The 22,881-nt window shown below is 40.4% G+C and overlaps 2 non-coding genes across 2 annotated transcripts; both read right to left on the bottom strand.

The window, feature by feature from the left end:
• Positions 1 to 5,800: 5,800 nt before the first annotated feature.
• Positions 5,801 to 5,904, bottom strand: LOC112781090 (small nucleolar RNA R71). Its single transcript, XR_003191886.1, has one exon. It is a non-coding gene; the product is annotated as a small nucleolar RNA R71 (small nucleolar RNA).
• Positions 5,905 to 17,433: 11,529 nt separating this feature from the next.
• LOC112781275 (small nucleolar RNA R71) lies at positions 17,434 to 17,541 on the bottom strand. The gene has a single exon (XR_003192060.1). It is a non-coding gene; the product is annotated as a small nucleolar RNA R71 (small nucleolar RNA).
• Between the last annotated feature and the right edge of the window lie 5,340 nt (positions 17,542 to 22,881).

The following is a 22,881-nucleotide window of genomic DNA, read 5'->3' as shown; positions in this document are numbered from 1 at the left end:
AACACGAAAATTCTAGATGCCATCCGTGAACAACAGGATCGCCTTAAACAGCTCGAACAAGAGACTGCGAAGAGAAATGAGACGGCGTAGAGAACTGGAAGAGAGACTCCAAAAACTCGAAGCTGACCTCAAGGACAAAACAACTCGATCCAACCATGAAGCTAGCCCACATAGAGAACAAGACCCATTCACCAAAGAAATCATGAAGGCTAAAGTCCCAAAAGACTTCAAAGCCCCTGACATGACCCCATACGATGGAACATCTGATCCAAGCCATCATCTCAGTAACTTTAGGAGTCGGATGTATCTCACGGATGCCTCGGACACAACTCACTGCAAGGCCTTCCCAACTACCCTCACCAAAATAGCCATAAAGTGGTTTGACAACCTGCCCCCAAGGTCAATCATAAGTTTCGATGACCTTGCTAAGAAATTCCTAGCCAGGTTCTCCATTCAAAAAGACAAAGCCAAACACGCTCCAAGTCTGCTAGGGATCAAGCAGGGAGATCGGGAAAGCCTCCGAAACTACATGGAAAGATTCAATAAGACGTGCCTCGACATATAGAATCACCCCACAAAAGTGGCTATCGTGGGACTTGTCAACAGCCTGCGTGGGGGGCCCTTTAGCCACTCTATATCTAAGAAGTACCCCACATCCTTGAAAGAAGTACAAAAACGAGCGGAGAAATACATCAACATGGAGGAAAACTCCCGACTATGGAAAAGCTCCAAAACTGGGTTCTCCTACCCCTCCCGGGACAAAGATAAAGAGGCAAGAAAGAAGGAGGACCAATCTGAAGAGAAGCCCAGGAAATACCATAACTATACCCCTCTACGGGTATCTTTAGTGGATGTCTACAGGAAAATATACTACACGGAAAAGATCCCACCACCCCGTCCAATTAAGCACAAAAAGGGAGGAAGTCGGATCGAGTACTGCGATTACCACAAAATCTATGGGCAACCCACCAACGAATGCTACGACTTAAAGAACATCATAGAAAAATTGACCCGAGAAGGAAGACTTGAAGAGGAAGGAAGAGCTGAACGCCCCCTCACACCCATAAAGGCACATTCATATGATCAACAGAGAATTCGCAGGAGGAGGGATCTCAAAGTCGTCCCGCAAAAGACACCTTAAAGAAATATACCACGTCGGAGAAGGGAGTAGTTCGCCCGACCTCCCCACCATTTCTTTCACTAAGGAAGATGCCGCTGGCATCATCCCTGGGCATGATGATCCTATGGTTATTACCATCATACTAGCCAATGCCAACCTCCACTGAACACTGGTCGACCAGGGAAGCTCGGCAGATATCCTATTCAAATCTGCCTTCGACAAGCTCGGACTACAAGAAAAGGAACTAAGAGCATATCCCAACAGCCTATTCAGACTAGGAGACGTTCCGATCCAACCCCTCGGATACATCCCACTGCACACCACCTTCGGGAAGGGAGCCCGGTCCGGAACGATAAGCATAGACTACATTGTGATCGATGTGAACTCTGCGTACAACGCCCTTATAGGCCGAATGATGAGCGGATAATTTATACGCTTTTTGGCATTGTTTTTAGTATATTTTTAGTAGGATCTAGTTACTTTTAGGGATGTTTTCATAAGTTTTTATGTTAAATTCACATTTCTGGACTTTACTATGAGTTTGTGTGTTTTTCTGTGATTTCAGGTATTTTCTGGCTGAAATTGAGGGACTTGAACAGAAATCAGATTCAGAGGTTGAAAAAGGACTGCTAATGCTGTTAAATTCTGACCTCCCTGCACTCAAAGTGGATTTTCTGGAGCTACAGAACTCGAAATGGCGTGCTTCCAATTGCGTTGGAAAGTAGACATCTAGGGCTTTCCAGCAATATATAATAGTTCATACTTTGGCCAAGAATAGACGACGTAAACTGGCGTTCAACGCCAGACTTCTGCCCAAATCTGGCGTCCAGCGCCAGAAAAGAATCCAAAACCAGAGTTGAACGCCCAAACTGGCACAGAAACTGGCGTTCAACTCCACAAATGGCCTCTGCACGTGCAACACTCAGGCTCAGCCCAAACACACACCAAGTGGGCCCAGGAAGTGGATTTATGCATCAATTACTTACTCATGTAAACCCTAGTAGCTAGTTTATTATAAATAGGACCTCTTACTATTGTATTAGGCATCTTTGGTCTCAGTTTTAATCCATTGTTCATCTTAGGAGACTATTGATCTCGTTTAGGGGGCTGGCCATCTCGGCCATGCCTGGACCTTCACTTATGTATTTTCATACGGTAGAGTTTCTACACTCCATAGATTAAGGTGTGGAGCTCTGCTGTTCCTCAAAGATTAATGCAAAGTACTACTGTTTTCTATTCAATTCTTCTTATTTCGCTTCTAAGATATCCATTCGCACCCAAGAATGTGATGAAGGTGATGATTATGTGTGACGCTCATCATCCTTCTCCCTTATGAACGCGTGCCTGACAAACACTTCTGTTCTACATGAAATAAGCTAGAATGAGTATCTCTTAGATCTCCTAACCGGAATCTTCGTGGCGTAAGCTAGAATGATGGCGGCATTCAAGAGAATCCGGAAAGTCTAAACCTTGTCTGTGGTATTCCGAGTAGGATTCAATGATCGAATGACTGTGACGAGCTTCAAACTCGCGAGTGCTGGGCGTTAGTGACAAACGCAAAAGGAGGGTGAATCCTATTCCAGCATGATCGAGAACCGACAGATGATTAGCCGTGCTGTGACAGAGCATGTGAGCATATTTTTCACTGAGAGGAGGGGATGTAGCCACTGACAACGGTGATGCCCTTGCATACAGCCAGCCATGGAAAGGAGTGAGACTGATTGGATGAAGATAGCAGGAAAGCAGAGGTTCAGAGGAACGAAAAGCATCTCCATTCGCTTATTTGAAATTCCTACCAATGATTGACATAAGTACCTCTATCCCTATTCTATTATTTAGTATTCGAAAACATCATTATCAATTTATATCTGCCTAACTGAGATTTGCAAGGTGACCATAGCTTGCTTCATACCAACAATCTCCGTGGGATTCGACCCTTACTCACGTAAGGTATTACTTGGACGACCCAGTGCACTTGCTGGTTAGTTGTATCGAAGTTGTGACAAATTATGAGTGTGTAATCACGATTACGCGCACCAAGTTGCTCACGTTGCCAGGGATTGTTCGAGCCTGGACATCACAATTTCGTTCACCAAGTTTTTGGCGCCGTTGCCGGGGATTGTTTGAGTTTTCGGCAAGCTTTTGGTCCGGTAACATCAGTGCCAAGTTTGATCCGGCAACAGCACCAAGTTTTTGGCGCCGTTGCCGGGGATTGTTTGAGTTTGGACAACTGACGGTTCATCTTGTTGCTCAGATTAGGTAATTTTTTTTTATTTTATTTTCAAAAATTTTTCAAAAATATTTCTAAAATTTTCTCATCTGTTTTCGAAAAAAAAAAATGTTTTCAAAAATATGTTTTTCTTCAGAATTTTTAAGAATGAATTCTAGTGTTTCATGATGATTTGTTGAAGCCTGGCTGGCTGTAAGCCATGACTAATCTTTTGGACTGGGGTTTCAACTTACCATCCCAAATGAAGAGATTCTCACACACTTAGTTGCTCTATACATGAAAAGCATCCATATCTGCTGAAGCTTGGCTGGCCATTGGCCATGTCTAGTGTTTTGGACCGGAGCTTTCATTGAAAGCTTGGCTGGCTAGTGAGCCATGTCTAATTCCTAGACTGAAGCTTTAGACTAACATGGCAAGATTCCTGGAATTCATGTTAAAAATTTTGGAATCCTTATTTTTTCTTTTTCATATAATTTTCAAAAAAAAAAAAATCCAAAAAAATTAAGAAAATCATAAAAAAATTCAAAAATATTTTTCTGTTTCTTGTTTGAGTCTTGAGTCATGTTATAAGTTCGGTGTCAATTGCATGTGCATCTTGCATTTTTCGAAAATTTTATGCATTCCTAGTGTTCTTCATGATCTTCAAGTTGTTCTTGGTAAGTCTTCTTGTTTGATCTTGATGATTTTTTTTTTGTGTTGTATAGTGTTTTTCATATGCATTCTTGAATTCTTGGTGTCTAGGCATTAAAGAATTCTAAGTTTGGTGTCTTGCATGTTTTCTTTGCATTAAAAATTTTTCAAAAATATGTTCTTGATGTTCATCATGACATTCATAGTGTTCTTGGTGTTCATCTTGACATTCATAGCATTCTTGCATGCATTCATTGTTTTGATCAAAAAAATTTCATGCATTGCATCTTTTTAGTGTTTTTCTCTTGCATCATAAAAATTCAAAAATCAAAAAAATATCTTTCCCTTTTTCTCTCATCAAATTCGAAAATTGAGTTGACTTTTTCAAAAATTTTTAAAAATCAAGTTGTTTCTTATGAGTCAAATCAAATATTCAATTTGAAAATCTTATCTTTTTCAAAATCTTTTTCAAAAATCAAATCTTTTTCAAAATTCTTAGTTATTTTCGAAAATTCCAAAAATATTTTTCAAAAATCTTTTTCTTATTTTTATACCAAATTTTCGAAAATAACATAATCAATTAATGTTTTGATTCAAAATTTCAAGTTTGTTACTTACTTGTTAAGAAAGATTCAAACTTTAAGTTCTAGAATCATATCTTGTGATTTCTTGTGAATCAAGTCATTAATTGAGATTTTAAAAATCAAATCTTTTTCAAAAACTAATTCCTATCATATCTTTTCAAAAATATCTTCTTATCTTATTTTTTTCAAAATATCTTTTCTAACTTCCTAACTTCTTATCTTTTCAAAATTGGTTTTCAAAATTTGTTTCAACTAACTAACTAACTTTTTGTTTGTTTCTTAACTTTTTCAAAACTACCTAACTAACTCTCTCTCTCTCTCTCTCATTTTTCGAAAATATCTTCCCTCTTTTTCAAAAATTTCTTTTTTTTTTAACTAATTATTTTTATTTTTTATTTTTGATTTCAAAAAAAAAAATTTCGAAAATTACTAACATTTTTTCAAAAAACCATTTTTCGAAAATCACTAACTCTTTTTCAAAAATATTTTCGAAAATTCTCCCTCTCCCATCTTATTCTATTTATTCATTCATATCCTAACATCTCATCTCACATCTCTGCCATCCTTACAATTGTGCTTCTTCCATTATATTACATTCTTTGTCTCCCCCTCTTCTTCCACTCACACAGGGATCCCTATACTGTGGTATAGAGGATCTCTATTATTATTATTATTATTTTTCTGTGCCTTCTTCTTTGTCATATGAGCAGGAGCAAGGATAAGAACATTCTTGTGAAAGCAGATCCAGAACCTGAAAGGACTCTGAAGAGAAAATTAAGAGAAGCTAAAATACAACAATCCAGAGATAACCTTTCAGAAATTTTCGAACAGGAAGAGGAGATGGCAGCCGAAAATAATAATAATGTAAGGAAGATGCTTGGTGACTTTACTGCACCTAATTCCAATTTACATGGAAGAAGCATCTCCATTCCTGCCATTGGAGCAAACAACTTTGAGCTGAAACCTCAATTAGTTTCTTTGATGCAGCAGAACTGCAAGTTTTATGGACTTCCATCTGAAGATCCTTTTCAGTTCTTAACTGAATTCTTGCAGATATGTGATACTGTTAAGACTAATGGAGTAGATCCTGAAGTCTATAGGCTCATGCTTTTCCCTTTTGCTGTAAGAGACAGAGCTAGATTATGGTTGGATTCTCAACCCAAAGACAGCCTGAACTCTTGGGATAAGCTGGTCACGGCTTTCTTAGCCAAGTACTTTCCTCCACAAAAGCTGAGCAAGCTTAGAGCTGATGTTCAAACCTTCAGACAGAAAGAAGGTGAATCCCTCTATGAAGCTTGGGAAAGATACAAACAGTTGACCAAAAAGTGTCCTTCTGACATGCTCTCAAAATGGACCATCCTGGATATATTCTATGATGGTCTGTCTGAGTTATCTAAGATGTCATTGGATACCTCTGCAGGTGGATCCATTCACCTAAAGAAAACGCCTGCAGAAGCTCAAGAACTCATTGACATGGTTGCTAATAACCAGTTCATGTACACTTCTGAAAGGAATCCTGTAAGCAATGGGACGCCTATGAAGAAGGGAGTTCTTGAAGTTGATACTCTGAATGCCATATTGGCACAGAACAAAATATTGACTCAGCAAGTCAATATGATTTCTCAGAGTCTGCATGGAATGCAAGCTGCATCCAACAGTACTCAAGAGGCATCTTCTGAAGAAGAAGCCTATGATCCTGAGAACCCTGCAATAGCAGAGGTGAACTACTTAGGTGAACCTTATGGAAACACCTATAACTCAACATGGAGAAATCATCCAAATTTCTCATGGAAGGATCAAAAGCCCCAACAAGGCTTTAATAATGGTGGAAGAAACAGGTTTAGCAATAGCAACCCTTTTCCATCATCAACTCAGCAACAGACAGAGAACTCTGAACAAAATGCTTCTAATTTAGCAAATCTAGTCTCTGATCTATCTAAGGCCACTGTAAGTTTCATGAATGAAACAAGGTCTTCCATTAGAAATCTGGAAGCACAAGTGGGCCAGCTGAGTAAAAGGATCACTGAAATCCCTCCTAGTACTCTCCCAAGCAATACAGAAGAGAACCCAAAAGGAGAGTGCAAGGCCATTGACATAAGCGCCATGGCCGAACCTGTGAGGAGAGGAGAGGACGTGAATCCCAAGGAGGAAGACCCCCTGGGACGTCCAGTGGTCAATAAGGAGCTTCCCTCTGAGAAACCAAAGGACTCTGAGGCTCATCTAGAGACCATAGAGATTCCATTGAACCTCCTTATGCCCTTCATGAGCTCTGATGAGTATTCCTCTTCTGAAGAGAATAAGGATGTTACTGAAGAGCAAACTGCCAAGTTTCTTGGTGCAATCATGAAGCTGAATGCCAAATTATTTGGCATTGATACTTGGGAAGTTGAACCTCCCTTGTTCATCAATGAACTAAGAGATCTGGATCAACTGACATTGCCTCAGAAGAGACAGGATCCTGGAAAGTTCATAATACCCTGTACCATAGGCACTATGATCTTTAAGGCTCTATGTGACCTTGGTTCAGGAATAAACCTCATGCCCCTCTCTGTAATAGAGAAACTGGGAATCTATGGGGTGCAAGCTGCTAAAATCTCATTAGAGATGGTAGACAGTTCAAGAAAACAGGCTTATGGACAAGTAGAGGACGTTTTAGTAAAGGTTGAGGGCCTTTCATCCCTGCTGATTTCATAGTCCTGGATACTGGAAAGGAACAGGATGAATCCATCATCCTAGGAAGACCTTTCCTGGCCACAGCAAGAGCTGTGATTGATGTTGACAGAGGTGAAATAGTCCTTCAATGGAATGAGAACTCCCTTGTATTCAAAACTCAAGGATCTCCCTCTGCAACCATGGAGAGGAAGCTTGAAAAGCTTCTCTCAAAGCAGAGTCAACCAGAGCCCCCACAGTCAAACTCTAAGTTTGGTATTGGGAGGCCACAACCAAACTCTAAGTTTGGTGTTGAACTCTCATATCCAAACTCTAAGTTTGGTGTTGGAGAGTCTCAACAAAGCTCTGCACATCTGTGAGGCTCCATGAGAGCCCACTGTCAAGCTATTGACATTAAAGAAGCGCTTGTTGGGAGGCAACCCAATGTTTATCTAATTCTTATTTTTATTGTTTGTCATGTTTTCTTAGGTTCATGATCATGTGGAGTCACAAAATAAATAGAAAAATTGAAAACGGAATCAAAAACAGCAGAAGAAAAATCACACCCTGGAGGAGCATCTGTCTGGCGTTCAGCGCCAGAACAGAGCATGGTTCTGGCGCTGAACGCCCAAAATGGGCAGCTTCTGGGCGCTGAACGCCAGAACAGGCATGGTTTTGGCGTTCAACGCCAGAAATGGCACACAAATGGGCGTTGAACGCCCAAAATGGCCACCAACCTGGCGCTGAACGCCCAGAGTTGGGTACAAAGGCATTTTTACATGCCTAATGGGTGCAGGGATGTAAATCCTTGAACACCTCAGGATCTGTGGACCCCACAGGATCCACTCAGGATCTGTGGACCCCACAGGATCCCCACCTACCTCCACTCACTTCTTCTCACCCCTCTCTTTCACACAACCCCATAAACACTCTTTCCCAAAAACCCTTCACCAATCACCTCAAACTCTCTTCCCCATCACCTCTTCACCACTCACATCCATCCACTCTTCCCCATAAACCTACCTCATAAACTCCACCTACCTTCAAAATTCAAAACCAATTTCCCACCCAAACCCACCCATATGGCCGAACCTTAACCCCCCCTCCCTTCCCTATACAAAGACCTCCATTCTTCATCAAATTCACACAACACACCCCTCTACACTCCTCTTGGCCAAAACCACATCTCCCTCTCCCTCTCCATATTTCTTCTTCTTCTTCTTCTATTCTTTTGTTTATTGCTCGAGGGCGAGCAATATTCTAAGTTTGGTGTGGTAAAAGCATAAGCTTTTTGTTTTTCCATTACCATTGATGGCATCTAAGACCGGAGAATCCTCTAGAAGAGGGAAAGGGAAGATAAAAGCTTCCACATCCGAGTCATGGGAGATGGAAAGGTTGATCTCCAAAGCCCATCAAGACCACTTCTATGATGTTGTGGCCAAGAAGAAGGTGATCCCTGAGGTCCCTTTTAAACTCAAAAGAAATGAGTATCCGGAGATCCGACATGAAATTCAAAGAAGAGGTTGGGAAGTTCTAACAAATCCCATCCAACAAGTTGGCATCCTAATAGTTCAAGAGTTCTATGCCAATGCATGGATCACCAAGAACCATGATCAAAGTAAGAACCCGGATCCAAAGAACTATGTTACAATGGTTCGGGGGAAATACTTAGATTTTAGTCCGGAGAATGTGAGGTTGGCGTTCAACTTGCCATACATGGAAGAGAACGCACGCCCCTACACAAGGAGAGTCAACTTTGATCAAAGGTTGGACCAAGTCCTTATGGACATATGTGTAGAAGGAGCTCAATGGAAAATTGACTCCAAAGGCAAGCCGGTTCAACTAAGAAGATTGGACCTCAAGCCTATAGCTAGAGGATGGTTGGAGTTTATTCAATGCTCAATCATTCCCACTAGCAACCGGTCTGAAGTTACTATAGACCGGGCCATCATGATCCATAGCATCATGATTGGAGAAGAGGTGGAAGTTCATGAGATTATACCTCAAGAACTCTACAAGGTGGCTGACAAGTCCTCCACTATGGCAAGGTTAGCCTTTCCTCACCTCATTTGCCACCTATGCAATTCAGCTAGGATTGACATAGAGGGAGATATCCTCATCAAAGAGGACAAGCCCATCACTAAGAAAAAAATGGAGCAAGCAAGAGAGCCCAGTCATGGAGGTCAAGAGGCGCAAGAAGCTCATCACCATGAGATTCCGGAAATGCCTCAAATGCACTTTCCTCCACAAAACTATTGGGAGCAAATCAACACCTCCCTAGGAGAATTGAGTTCCAATATGGGACAACTAAGGGTGGAACATCAAGAGCACTCCATCATGCTCCATGAAATAAGAGAAGATCAAAAAGCAATGAGGGAGGAGCAACAAAGACAAGGAAGAGACATAGAAGAGCTTAAGGACATCATTGGTTCCTCAAGAAGGAAACGCCACCACCACTAAGGTGGATTCATTCCTTGTCCTTATTTCTTCTGTTTTCGTTTTCTATGCTATGTGCTTGTCTGTGTTTGTGTCTTCATTACATGATCATTAGTAGTAGTAACTATGTCTTAAAGTTATGAATGTCCTATGAATCCATCACCTCTCTTAAATAAAAAATTGTTTTAATTCAAAAGAACAAGAAGTACATGAGTTTTGAATTTATCCTTGAACTTAGCTTAATTATATTGATGTGGTGACAATGCTTCTTGTTTTCTGAATGTATGCTTGAACAGTGCATATGTCATTTGAAGTTGTTGTTTAAGAATGTTAAATATGTTGGCTCTTGAAAGAATGATGACTAGGAGACATGTTATTTGATAATCTGAAAAATCATAAAAATGATTCTTGAAGCAAGAAAAAGCAGCATAAAACAAAGCTTGCAGAAAAAAAAAGGGGCGAAAAAAAATAGAAAAAAAAAATAATAGAAAGAAAAAGAAAAAGCAAGCAGAAAAAGCCAATAACCCTTAAAACCAAAAGGCAAGGGCAAATAAAAAGGATCCCAAGGCTTTGAGCATCAGTGGATAGGAGGGCCTAAAATCCTGGTCTAAGCGGCTAAACCAAGCTGTCCCTAACCATGTGCTTGTGGCGTGTAGGTGTCAAGTGAAAACTTGAAACTGAGCGGTTAAAGTCAAGGTCCAAAGCAAAAGAAGAGTGTGCTTAAGAACCCTGGACACCTCTAATTGGGGACTTTAGCAAAGCTGAGTCACAATCTGAAAAGGTTCACCCAATTATGTGTCTGTGGCATTTATGTATCCGGTGGTAATACTGGAAAACAAAGTGCTTAGGGCCACGGCCAAGACTCATAAAGAAGCTGTGTTCAAGAATCATCATACTGAACTAGGAGAGTCAATAACACTATTCGAAATCTGAAGTTCCTATAGATGCCAATCATTCTGAACCTCAATGGATAAAGTGAGATGCCAAAACTATTCAAGAGGCAAAAAGCTATAAGTCCCGCTCATATGATTGAAGCTCTGTTTCATTGATAGTTTGGAATTTATAGTATATTCTCTTCTTTTTATCCTATTTGATTTTCAGTTGCTTGGGGACAAGCAACAATTTAAGTTTGGTGTTGTGATGAGCGGATAATTTATACGCTTTTTGGCATTGTTTTTAGTATGTTTTTAGTAGGATCTAGTTACTTTTGGGGATGTTTTCATAAGTTTTTATGTTAAATTCACATTTCTGGACTTTACTATGAGTTTGTGTGTTTTTCTGTGATTTCAGGTATTTTCTGGCTGAAATTGAGGGACTTGAGCAGAAATCAGATTCAAAGGTTGAAAAAGGACTGCTAATGCTGTTAAATTCTGACCTCCCTGCACTCAAAGTGAATTTTCTGGAGCTACAGAACTCGAAATGGCGCGATTCCAATTGCGTTGGAAAGTAGACATCCAGGGCTTTCTAGCAATATATAATAGTCTATACTTTGGCCAAGAATAGATGACGTAAACTGGCGTTCAACGCCAGCCTTCTGCCCAAATCTGGCGTCCAGCGCCAGAAAAGGATCCAAAACCAGAGTTGAACGCCCAAACTGGCACAGAAACTGGCGTTCAACTCCACAAATGGCCTCTGCACGTGCAACACTCAGGCTCAGCCCAAACACACACCAAGTGGGCCCAGGAAGTGGATTTATGCATCAATTACTTACTCATGTAAACCCTAGTAGCTAGTTTATTATAAATAGGACCTCTTACTATTGTATTAGGCATCTTTGGTCTCAGTTTTAATCCATTGTTCATCTTAGGAGACTATTGATCTCGTTTAGGGGGCTGGCCATCTCGGCCATGCCTGGACCTTCACTTATGTATTTTCATACGGTAGAGTTTCTACACTCCATAGATTAAGGTGTGGAGCTCTGCTGTTCCTCAAAGATTAATGCAAAGTACTACTGTTTTCTATTCAATTATTCTTATTTCGCTTCTAAGATATCCATTCGCACCCAAGAACATGATGAAGGTGATGATTATGTGTGACGCTCATCATCCTTCTCCCTTATGAACGCGTGCCTGACAAACACTTCTGTTCTACATGAAATAAGCTAGAATGAGTATCTCTTAGATCTCCTAACCGGAATCTTCATGGCGTAAGCTAGAATGATGGCGGCATTCAAGAGAATCCGGAAAGTCTAAACCTTGTCTGTGGTATTCTGAGTAGGATTCAATGATCGAATGACTGTGACGAGCTTCAAACTCGCGAGTGCTGGGCGTTAGTGACAAACGCAAAAGGAGGGTGAATCCTATTCCAGCATGATCGAGAACCGACAGATGATTAGCCGTGCTGTGACAGAGCATGTGAGCATATTTTTCACTGAGAGGAGGGGATGTAGCCACTGACAACGGTGATGCCCTTGCATACAGCCAGCCATGGAAAGGAGTGAGACTGATTGGATGAAGATAGCAGGAAAGCAGAGGTTCAGAGGAACGAAAAGCATCTCCATTCGCTTATCTGAAATTCCTACCAATGATTGACATAAGTACCTCTATCCCTATTCTATTATTTAGTATTCGAAAACATCATTATCAATTTATATCTGCCTAACTGAGATTTGCAAGGTGACCATAGCTTGCTTCATACCAACAATCTCCGTGGGATTCGACCCATACTCACGTAAGGTATTACTTGGACGACCCAGTGCACTTGCTGGTTAGTTGTATCGAAGTTGTGACAAATTATGAGTGTGTAATCACGATTACGCGCACCAAGTTGCTCACGTTACCAGGGATTGTTCGAGCCTGGACATCACAATTTCGTTCACCACCGAACGACCTTAAATCAGCTCGCCCAGTAGTTTCCACTCCACACCTATGCATAAAGTTCCCAACTCCAAAAGGCATAGCCACCGTCAAAGGAGACCAAAAGCTCACGTGACGCTGCTACAATGAAATTCTGAACCTTAAGGGTGACCCTGGAGGAAAAGAGGCCAACGCCATCAAACTCAGATGGGCCCGGGCTCGCGACGAACTCCATCCCCAGCCAGAAGGTGAAACCGAAGAAGTACAAGTCGGAGACACCCCAGAAAAAAAACAAGTATAGGAGCAAACCTGATAGGAAACCTAAAAGAGCTGCTAGTAACACTTTTAAGGGAGAATTCCGACCTCTTTGCCTGGAAAGCCGCTGATATGCCCGGCATAGATCCCGACTTAATGTGCCACAAACTGGCCGTATACCCCGGATCTCGACCAATACAACAAAAGCGCAGAAAACTCGGTCCGTAGAGATCATAAGTCGTGGAGGAACAGGTGCAAGCCTTGCTAGAGGCAAGGTTCATAAGGAAGGTTAAGTACCCATTGTGGCCGGCCAACGTCGTATTGGTAAAAAAGCCAAATGAAAAGTGGCGGATGTGTGTAAACTACACCGACCTCAATAAAGCCTTCCCAAAAGACCCCTATCCCCTCCCGAATATCAACACCCTGGTCGACGCGTCGTCGGGATATAAGTACCTCTCTTTCATGGACGCCTACTCAGGGTACAATCAGATCCCAATGCATCAACCCAACCAAGAGAAAACTTCATTCCTAACCCCGAAAGCAAACTACTGCTACATAGTAATGCCGTTCAGACTCAAGAACGCGGGGGCCATATATCAGAGGTTAATGAACAAGTATTTTTCGACCACATCGTGAAGCTAATGGAAGTCTATGTGGACGATGATGAGCGGATAATTTATACGCTTTTTGGCATTGTTTTTAGTATGTTTTTAGTAGGATCTAGTTACTTTTAGGGATGTTTTCATTAGTTTTTATGTTAAATTCACATTTCTGGACTTTACTATGAGTTTGTGTGTTTTTCTATGATTTCAGGTATTTTCTGGCTGAAATTGAGGGACTTGAGCAAAAATCAGATTCAGAGGTTGAAAAAGGACTGCTGATGCTGTTGGATTCTGACCTCCCTGCACTCAAAGTGGATTTTCTGGAGCTACAGAACTCGAAATGGCGCGCTTCCAATTGCGTTGGAAAGTAGACATCCAGGGCTTTCCAGCAATATTTAATAGTCCATACTTTGGCCAAGAATAGACGACGTAAACTGGCGTTCAATGCCAGCCTTCTGCCCAAATCTGGCGTCCAGCGCCAGAAAAGGATCCAAAACCAGAGTTGAACGCCCAAACTGGCACAGAAACTGACGTTCAACTCCACAAATGGCCTCTGCACGTGCTACACTTAAGCTCAGCCCAAACACACACCAAGTGGGCCCAGGAAGTGGATTTATGCATCAATTACTCACTCATGTAAACCCTAGTGACTAGTTTATTATAAATAGGACCTCTTACTATTGTAGTAGACGTCTTTTTGACCATCTTTGGTCTCAGTTTTAATCCATTGTTCATCTTAGGAGACTATTGATCTCGTTTAGGGGGCTGGCCATCTCGGCCATGCCTGGACCTTCACTTATGTATTTACGGTAGAGTTTCTACACTCCATAGATTAAGGTGTGGAGCTCTGCTGTTCCTCAAAGATTAATGCAAAGTACTACTGTTTTCTATTCAATTCTTCTTATTTCGCTTCTAAGATATCCATTCGCACCCAAGAACGTGATGAAGGTGATGATTATGTGTGACGCTCATCACCATTCTCCCCTATGAACGCGTGCCTGACAAACACTTCTGTTCTACATGAATTAAGCTAGAATGAGTATCTCTTAGATCTCCTAACCAGAATCTTCGTGGCGTAAGCTAGAATGATGGCGGCATTCAAGAGAATCCGGAAGGTCTAAACCTTGTCTGTGGTATTCTGAGTAGCATTCAATGATTGAATGACTATGACGAGCTTCAAACTCGCGAGTGCTGGGCGTTAGTGACAGACGCAAAAGGAGGGTGAATCCTATTCCAGCATGATCGGGAACCGACAGATGAATAGCCGTGCCGTGACAGGGTGCATGAGCATATTATTCACTGAGAGGAGGGGATGTAGCCACTGACAACGGTGATGCCGTTGCATAAAGCCAGCCATGAAAAGGAGTAAGCCTGATTGGATGAAGATAGCAGGAAAGCAGAGGTTCAGAGGAACGAAAAGCATCTCCATTCGCTTATCTGAAATTCCTACCAATGATTTACATAAGTATCTCTATCCCTATTTTATTATATAATATTCGAAAACAACATTATCACTTTATATCCGCTTGACTGAGATTTACAAGATGACCATAGCTTGCTTCATACCAACAATCTCCGTGGGATTCGACCCTTACGTAAGGTATTACTTGGACGACCCAGTGCACGTGCTGGTTAGTTGTATCGAAGTTGTGACAATTATGAATTAAGATTAGAGCACCCAGGCCTTTGAAGCCATGGATATGTATCACAATTTCGTGCACCAAGTTTTTGGCGCCGTTGCCGGGGATTGTTTGAGTTTGGACAACTGACGGTTCATCTTGTTGCTCAGATTAGGTAACTTTCTTTTCGTTTTCTTTTCAAAAATTTTTCAAAAAAATTTCTAAAATTTCTCTTTTGTTTTCGAAAAAAATAAAAATGTTTTCAAAAATTTATTCAAAATTTTTAAGAATGAATTCTAGTGTTTCATGAAGCATGTGAAGCCTGGCTGGCTGTAAAGCCATGTCTAAATTCATTTGGACTGAGGCTTACAATTTGTTATCAAAAGCAAATTAGTTGTTGCTCATCCACCTGCTGCTGATCCATGATCACCTATTGAAGCTTGGCTGGCCATTGGCCATGTCTAGTGTTTTGGACTGGAGCTTTCTTTGAAAGCTTGGCTGGCTAGTGAGCCATGTCTAATTCCTGGACTGAAGCTTTAGACTAACATGGCAAGATTCCTGGAATTCATGTTAAAAATTTTTGGAATCCTTATTTTTCCTTTTAATATGCGAAAAATATAAAATAAAAATCCAAAAAAATTAGAAAATCATAAAAATCAAAAATATTTTGTGTTTCTTGTTTGAGTCTTGAGTCATATCATAAGTTTGGTGTCACTTGCATATGCATCTTGCATTTTTTCGAAAATATCATGCATTCATAGTGTTCTTCATGATCTTCAAGTTGTTCTTGGTAAGTCTTCTTGTTTGATCTTGATGATTTTTTGTTTTATGTCTTTTCATGTTTATCATATGCATTCTTGAATTCTTAGTGCGTAAGCATTAAAGAATTCTAAGTTTGGTGTCTTGCATGTTTTCTTTACATTAAAAATTTTTCAAAATATGTTCTTGATGTTCATCTTGACATTCAAAGTGTTCTTGGTGTTCATCTTGACACTCATATCATTCATGCATGCATTCATTGTTTTGATCTAAAAATTTCATGCATTGCATCATTTTTCTTTTTTTCCCTTGCATCATAAAAATTTCAAAAATCAAAAAAATATCTTTCCCTTTTTCCCTCATCAAATTCAAAAATTTGAGTTGACTTTTTCAAAAGTTTTTAAAATCAAATTGTTTCTTATGAGTCAAATCAAATTTTCAATTTGAAAATCTTATCTTTTTCAAAATCTTTTTCAAAAATCAAATCTTTTTCAAAATTCTTAGTTATTTTCGAAAATTCCAAAAATATTTTTCAAAAATCTTTTTCTTATTTTTGTATTAAATTTTCGAAAATAACATAAACAATTAATGTTTTGATTCAAAAATTTCAAGTTTGTTACTTACTTGTTAAGAAAGATTCAAACTTTAAGTTCTAGAATCATATCTTGTGATTTCTTATGAATCAAGTCATTAATTGAGATTTTAAAAATCAAATCGTTTTCAAAACTAATTTCAAAAATATCTTTTCAAAATATCTTTTCTAACTTCCTAACTTCTTATCCTTTCAAATTTTGTTTCAAACTAACTTTTTGTTTGTTTCTTATCTTTTTCAAAACCACCTAACTAACTCTCTCTCTCTCATTTTCGAAAATATCTTCCCCCTTTTTTTCAAAATTTCTTTTTAATTAACTATTATTTTAAATTTTAAATTTTAATTTTCAAAAAAAAAAAAAAAAAAAACTAACAAATTTTCAAAAACCAATTTTCAAAAATCACTAACTCCTTTTCAAAAATAATTTTCGAAAAATCCCTCCCTCTCTCTCATCTTATTCAATTTATTTATTCATCAACTAACATCTCTTCCTCACATCATCACCAAATTCGAACCCCCTCTTCTATCTGTGTTCGAATTTCTTCTTCTTTTCTTCTACTAACAATAAGGATCCTCTTTACTGTGACATAGAGGATTCCTCTTCTTTTCTTTTTCTCTTCTCTTTCTTATGAGCAGGGACAGAGAAAAAGGCATTCTTGTTGAAGCTGATCCAGAACCTGAAAGGACTCTGAAGAGAAAATTAAGAGAAGCTAAATTACAACAATCCAGAGACAACTTGATTGAAAATTTCGAACAAGTAAAGGAGATGGCAGCCGAACCCAACAACAATGCAAGGAGAATGCTTGGTGACTTCACTGCACCTAATTCCAATTTACATGGAAGAAGCATCTCCATTCCTGCCATTGGAGAAAATAACTTTGAGCTGAAACCTCAGTTAGTTTATCTGATGCAGCAAAACTGCAAGTTTCATGGACTTCCATCTGAAGATCCTTTTCAGTTCTTAACTGAATTCTTGCAGATATGTGATACTGTTAAGACTAATGGAGTAGATCCTGAAGTCTACAGGCTCATGCTTTTCCCTTTTGCTGTAAGAGACAAAGCTAGATTATGGTTGGATTCTCAACCCAAAGACAGCCTGAACTCTTGGGATAAGCTGGTCACGGCTTTCTTAGCCAAGTACTTTCCTCCTCAAAAGCTGAGCAAGCTTAGAGCTGATGTTCAAACCTTCAGGCAGAAAGAAGGTGAATCCCTCTATGAAGCTTGGGAAAGATACAAACAGTTGACCAAAAAGTGTCCTTCTGACATGCTTTCAGAATGGACCATCCTGGATATATTCTATGATGGTTTATCTGAGCTATCAAAGATGTCACTGGACACTTCTGCAGGTGGATCCATTCACCTAAAGAAAACGCCTGCAGAAGCTCAAGAACTCATTGACATGGTTGCTAATAACCAGTTCATGTACACTTCTGAAAGGAATCCTGTGAGTAATGGGACGCCTATGAAGAAGGGAGTTCTTGAAGTTGATACTCTGAATGCCCTATTGGCTCAGAACAAGATATTGACTCAGCAAGTCAATATGATCTCTCAGAGTCTGCATGGAATGCAAGCTGCATCCAACAGTACTCAAGAGGCTTCTTATGAAGAAGAAGCTTATGATCCTGAGAACCCTGCAATAGCAGAGGTGAATTACTTAGGTGAACCTTATGGAAACACCTATAACTCAACATGGAGAAATCATCCAAATTTCTCATGGAAGGATCAAAAGCCCCAACAAGGCTTTAATAATGGTGGAAGAAACAAGTTTAGCAATAGCAAGCCTTTTCCATCATCAACTCAGCAACAGACAGAGAACTCTGAACAAAATGCTTTTAATTTAGCAAATCTAGTCTCTGATCTATCTAAGGCCACTGTAAGTTTCATGAATGAAACAAGGTCTTCCATTAGAAATCTGGAAGCACAAGTGGGCCAGCTGAGTAAAAGGATCACTGAAATCCCTCCTAGTACTCTCCCAAGCAATACAGAAGAGAATCCAAAAGGAGAGTGCAAGGCCATTGACATAAGCACCATGGCCGAACCTGTGAGGAGAGGAGAGGACGTGAATCCCAAGGAGGAAGACCTCCTGGGACGTCCTATGATCAATAAGGAGCTTCCCTCTGAGGAACCAAAGGAATCTGAGACTCATCTAGAGACCATAGAGATTCCATTAAACCTCCTTATGCCCTTCATGAGCTCTGATGAGTATTCCTCTTCTGAAGAGAATGAGGATGTTACTAAAGAGCAAACTGCCAAGTTTCTTGGTGCAATCATGAAGCTGAATGCCAAGTTATTTGGCATTGATACTTGGGAAGTTGAACCTCCCTTGTTCATCAATGAACTAAGTGATCTGGATCAACTGACATTGCCTCAGAAGAGACAGGATCCTGGAAAGTTCATAATACCCTGCACCATAGGCACCATGATCTTTAAGGCTCTGTGTGATCTTGGTTCAGGAATAAACCTCATGCCCCTCTCTGTAATAGAGAAACTGGGAATCTATGGGGTGCAAGCTGCTAAAATCTCATTAGAGATGGCAGACAGCTCAAGAAAACAGGCATATGGACAAGTAGAGGACGTGTTAGTAAAGGTTGAAGGCCTTTACATCCCTGCTGATTTCATAGTCCTGGATACTGGAAAGGAAGAGGATGAATCCATCATCCTAGGAAGACCTTTCCTGGCCACAGCAAGAGCTGTGATTGATGTTGACAGAGGTGAAATAGTCCTTCAATGGAATGAGAACTCCCTTGTATTCAAAACTCAAGGATCTCCCTCTGCAACCATGGAGAGGAAGCTTGAAAAGCTTCTCTCAAAGCAGAGTCAACCAGAGCCCCCACAGTCAAACTCTAAGTTTGGTGTTGGGAGGCCACAACCAAACTCTAAGTTTGGTGTTGAACTCCCATATCCAAACTCTAAGTTTGGTGTTGGAGAGTCTCAACAAAGCTCTGCACATCTGTGAGGCTCCATGAGAGCCCACTGTCAAGCTATTGACATTAAAGAAGCGCTTGTTGGGAGGCAACCCAATGTTTATCTAATTCTTATTTTTATTGTTTTTCATGTTTTCTTAGGTTCATGATCATGTGGAGTCACAAAATAAATATAAAAATTGAAAACGGAATCAAAAACAGCAGAAGAAAAATTACACCCTGGAGGAGCATCTGTCTAGCGTTCAGCGCCAGAACAGAGCATGGTTCTGGCGCTGAATGCCCAAAATGGGCAGCTTCTGGGTGCTGAACGCCAGAACAGGCATGGTTCTGGCGTTCAACGCCAGAAATGGCACACAAATGGGCGTTGAACGCCCAAAATGGCCACCAACATGGCGCTGAACGCCCAGAGTTGGGTACAAAGGCATTTTTACATGCCTAATGGTGCAGGGATGTAAATGCCTTGACACCTCAGGATCTGTGGACCCCACAGGATCCACTCAGGATCTGTGGACCCCACAGGATCCCCACCTACCTCTACTCACTTCTTCTCACCACTCTCTTTCACACAACCCCATAAACACTCTTCCCTAAAAACCCCTCACCAATCACCTCAATCTCTCTTCCCCACTAAACCTTTACCACTCACATCCACCCACTCTTCCCAATAAACCTACCTCATAAACTCCACCTACCTTCAAAATTCAAAACCAATTTCCCACCCAAACCCACCCATATGGCCGAACCTTAACCCCCCCTCCCTTCCCTATATAAAGACCTCCATTCTTCATCAAATTCACATAACACACCCCTCTACACTCCTCTTGGCCGAAACCACATCTTCCTCTCCCTCTCCATATTTTTTCTTCTTCTTCCTCTATTCTTTTTTTTATTGCTCGAGGGCGAGCAATATTCTAAGTTTGGTGTGGTAAAAGCATATCTTTTTTGTTTTTCCATTACCATTGATGGCATCTAAGACCGGAGAATCCTCTAGGAGAGGGAAAGGGAAGATAAAAGCTTCCACATCCGAGTCATGGGAGATGGAAAGATTCATCTCCAAAGCCCATCAAGACCACTTCTATGATGTTGTGGCCAAGAAGAAGGTGATCCCCGAGGTCCCTTTCAAACTCAAAAGAAATGAGTATCCGGAGATCCGACATGAAATTCAAAGAAGAGGTTGGGAAATTCTAACAAATCCCATCCAACAAGTCGGCATCCTAATGGTTCAAGAGTTCTATGCCAATGCATGGATCACCAAGAACCATGATCAAAGTAAGAACCCGGATCCAAAGAACTATGTTACAATGGTTCGGGGGAAATTCTTAGATTTTAGTCCGGAGAATGTGAGGTTGGCGTTTAACTTGCCATACATGGAAGAGAACGCACGCCCCTACACAAGGAGAGTCAACTTTGATCAAAGGTTGGACCAAGTCCTTATGGACATATGTGTAGAAGGAGCTCAATGGAAGATTGACTCCAAAGGCAAGCCGGTTCAACTAAGAAGATTGGACCTCAAGCCTATAGCTAGAGGATGGTTGGAGTTTATTCAATGCTCAATCATTCCCACGAGCAACCGGTCTGAAGTTACTATAGACCGGGCCATCATGATCCATAGCATCATGATTGGAGAAGAGGTAGAAGTTCATGAGATTATACCTCAAGAACTCTACAAGGTGGCTGACAAGTCCTCCACTATGGCAAGGTTAGCCTTTCCTCACCTCATTTGCCACCTATGCAATTCAGCTGGGATTGACATAGAGGGAGATATCCTCATTAAAGAGGAAAAGCCCATCACTAAGAAAAAGATGGAGCAAGCAAGAGAGCCCAGTCATGGAGCTCAAGAGGCGCAAGAAGCTCATCACCATGAGATTCCGGAAATGCCTCAAATGCACTTTCCTCAACAAAACTATTGGGAGCACATCAACACCTCCTTAGAAGAATTGAGTTCCAATATGGGACAACTAAGGGTGGAACATCAAGAGCACTCCATCATGCTTCATGAAATAAGAGAAGATCAAAAAGCAATGAGGGAGGAGCAACAAAGACAAGGAAGAGACATAGAAGAGCTCAAGGACATCATTGGTTCCTCAAGAAGGAAACGCCACCATCACTAAGGTGGATTCATTCCTTGTTCTTGCTTTCTCTGTTTTTCGTTTTCTATGTTATGTGCTTATCTATGTTTGTGTCTTCATTACATGATCATTAGTAGTTAGTAACTTTGTCTTAAAGATATAAATGTCCTATGAATCCATCACCTCTCTTAAATGAAAAATGTTTTAATTCAAAAGAACAAGAAGTACATGAGTTTCGAATTTATCCTTGAACTTAGTTTAATTATATTGATGTGGTGACAATGCTTCTTGTTTTCTGAATGAATGCTTGAACAGTGCATATGTCTTTTGAAGTTGTTGTTTAAGAATGTTAAATATGTTGGCTCTTGAAAGAATGATGACTAGGAGACATGTTATTTGATAATATGAAAAATCATAAAAATGATTCTTGAAGCAAGAAAAAGCAGCAAAGAACAAAGCTTGCAGAAAAAAAAAAGGGGCGAAAAAAAAATAGAAAAAAAAATAGAAAGAAAAAAGAAAAAGCAAGCAGAAAAAGCCAATAACCCTTAAAACCAAAAGGCAAGGGCAAATAAAAAGGATCCCAAGGCTTTAAGCATCAGTGGATAGGAGGGCCTAAAGGAATAAAATCCTGGTCTAAGCGGCTAAACCAAGCTGTCCCTAACCATGTGCTTGTGGCGTGTAGGTGTCAAGTGAAAACTTGAGACTGAGCGGTTAAAGTCAAGGTCCAAAGCAAAAGAAGAGTGTGCTTAAGAACCCTGGACACCTCTAATTGGGGACTCTAGCAAAGCTGAGTCACAATCTGAAAAGGTTCACCCAATTATGTGTCTGTGGCATTTATGTATCCGGTGGTAATACTGGAAAACAAAGTGCTTAGGGCCACGGCCAAGACTCATAAAGAAGCTGTGTTCAAGAATCATCATACTAAACTAGGAGAATCAATAACACTATCTGAACTCTGAGTTCCTATAGATGCTAATCATTCTGAACCTCAATGGATAAAGTGAGATGCCAAAACTATTCAAGAGGCAAAAAGCTATAAGTCCCGCTCATATGATTGGAGCTCTGTTTCATTGATAGTTTGGAATTTATAGTATATTCTCTTCTTTTTATCCTATTTGATTTTTAAGTTGCTTGGGGACAAGCAACAATTTAAGTTTGGTGTTGTGATGAGCGGATAATTTATACGCTTTTTGGCATTGTTTTTAGTGTGTTTTTAGTAGGATCTAGTTACTTTTAGGGATGTTTTCATTAGTTTTTATGTTAAATTCACATTTCTGGACTTTACTATGAGTTTGTGTGTTTTTCTGTGATTTCAGGTATTTTCTGGCTGAAATTGAGGGACTTGAGCAAAAATCAGATTCAGAGGTTGAAAAAGGATTGCTGATGCTGTTGGATTCTGACCTCCCTGCACTCAAAGTGGATTTTCTGGAGCTACAGAACTCGAAATGGCGCGCTTCCAATTGCGTTAGAAAGTAAACATCCAGGGCTTTCCAGCAATATATAATAGTCCATATTTTGGCCAAGAATAGACGACGTAAACTGGCGTTCAACGCCAGCCTTCTGCCCAAATCTGGCGTCCAGCGCCAGAAAAGGATCCAAAACCAGAGTTGAACGCCC

The sequence above is a fragment of the Arachis hypogaea genome, chromosome 19 (assembly GCF_003086295.3).
Source record: "Arachis hypogaea cultivar Tifrunner chromosome 19, arahy.Tifrunner.gnm2.J5K5, whole genome shotgun sequence".
Taxonomy (NCBI): Eukaryota; Viridiplantae; Streptophyta; class Magnoliopsida; order Fabales; family Fabaceae; genus Arachis; species Arachis hypogaea.
This window is presented reverse-complemented; position numbering and strand designations above follow the sequence as displayed.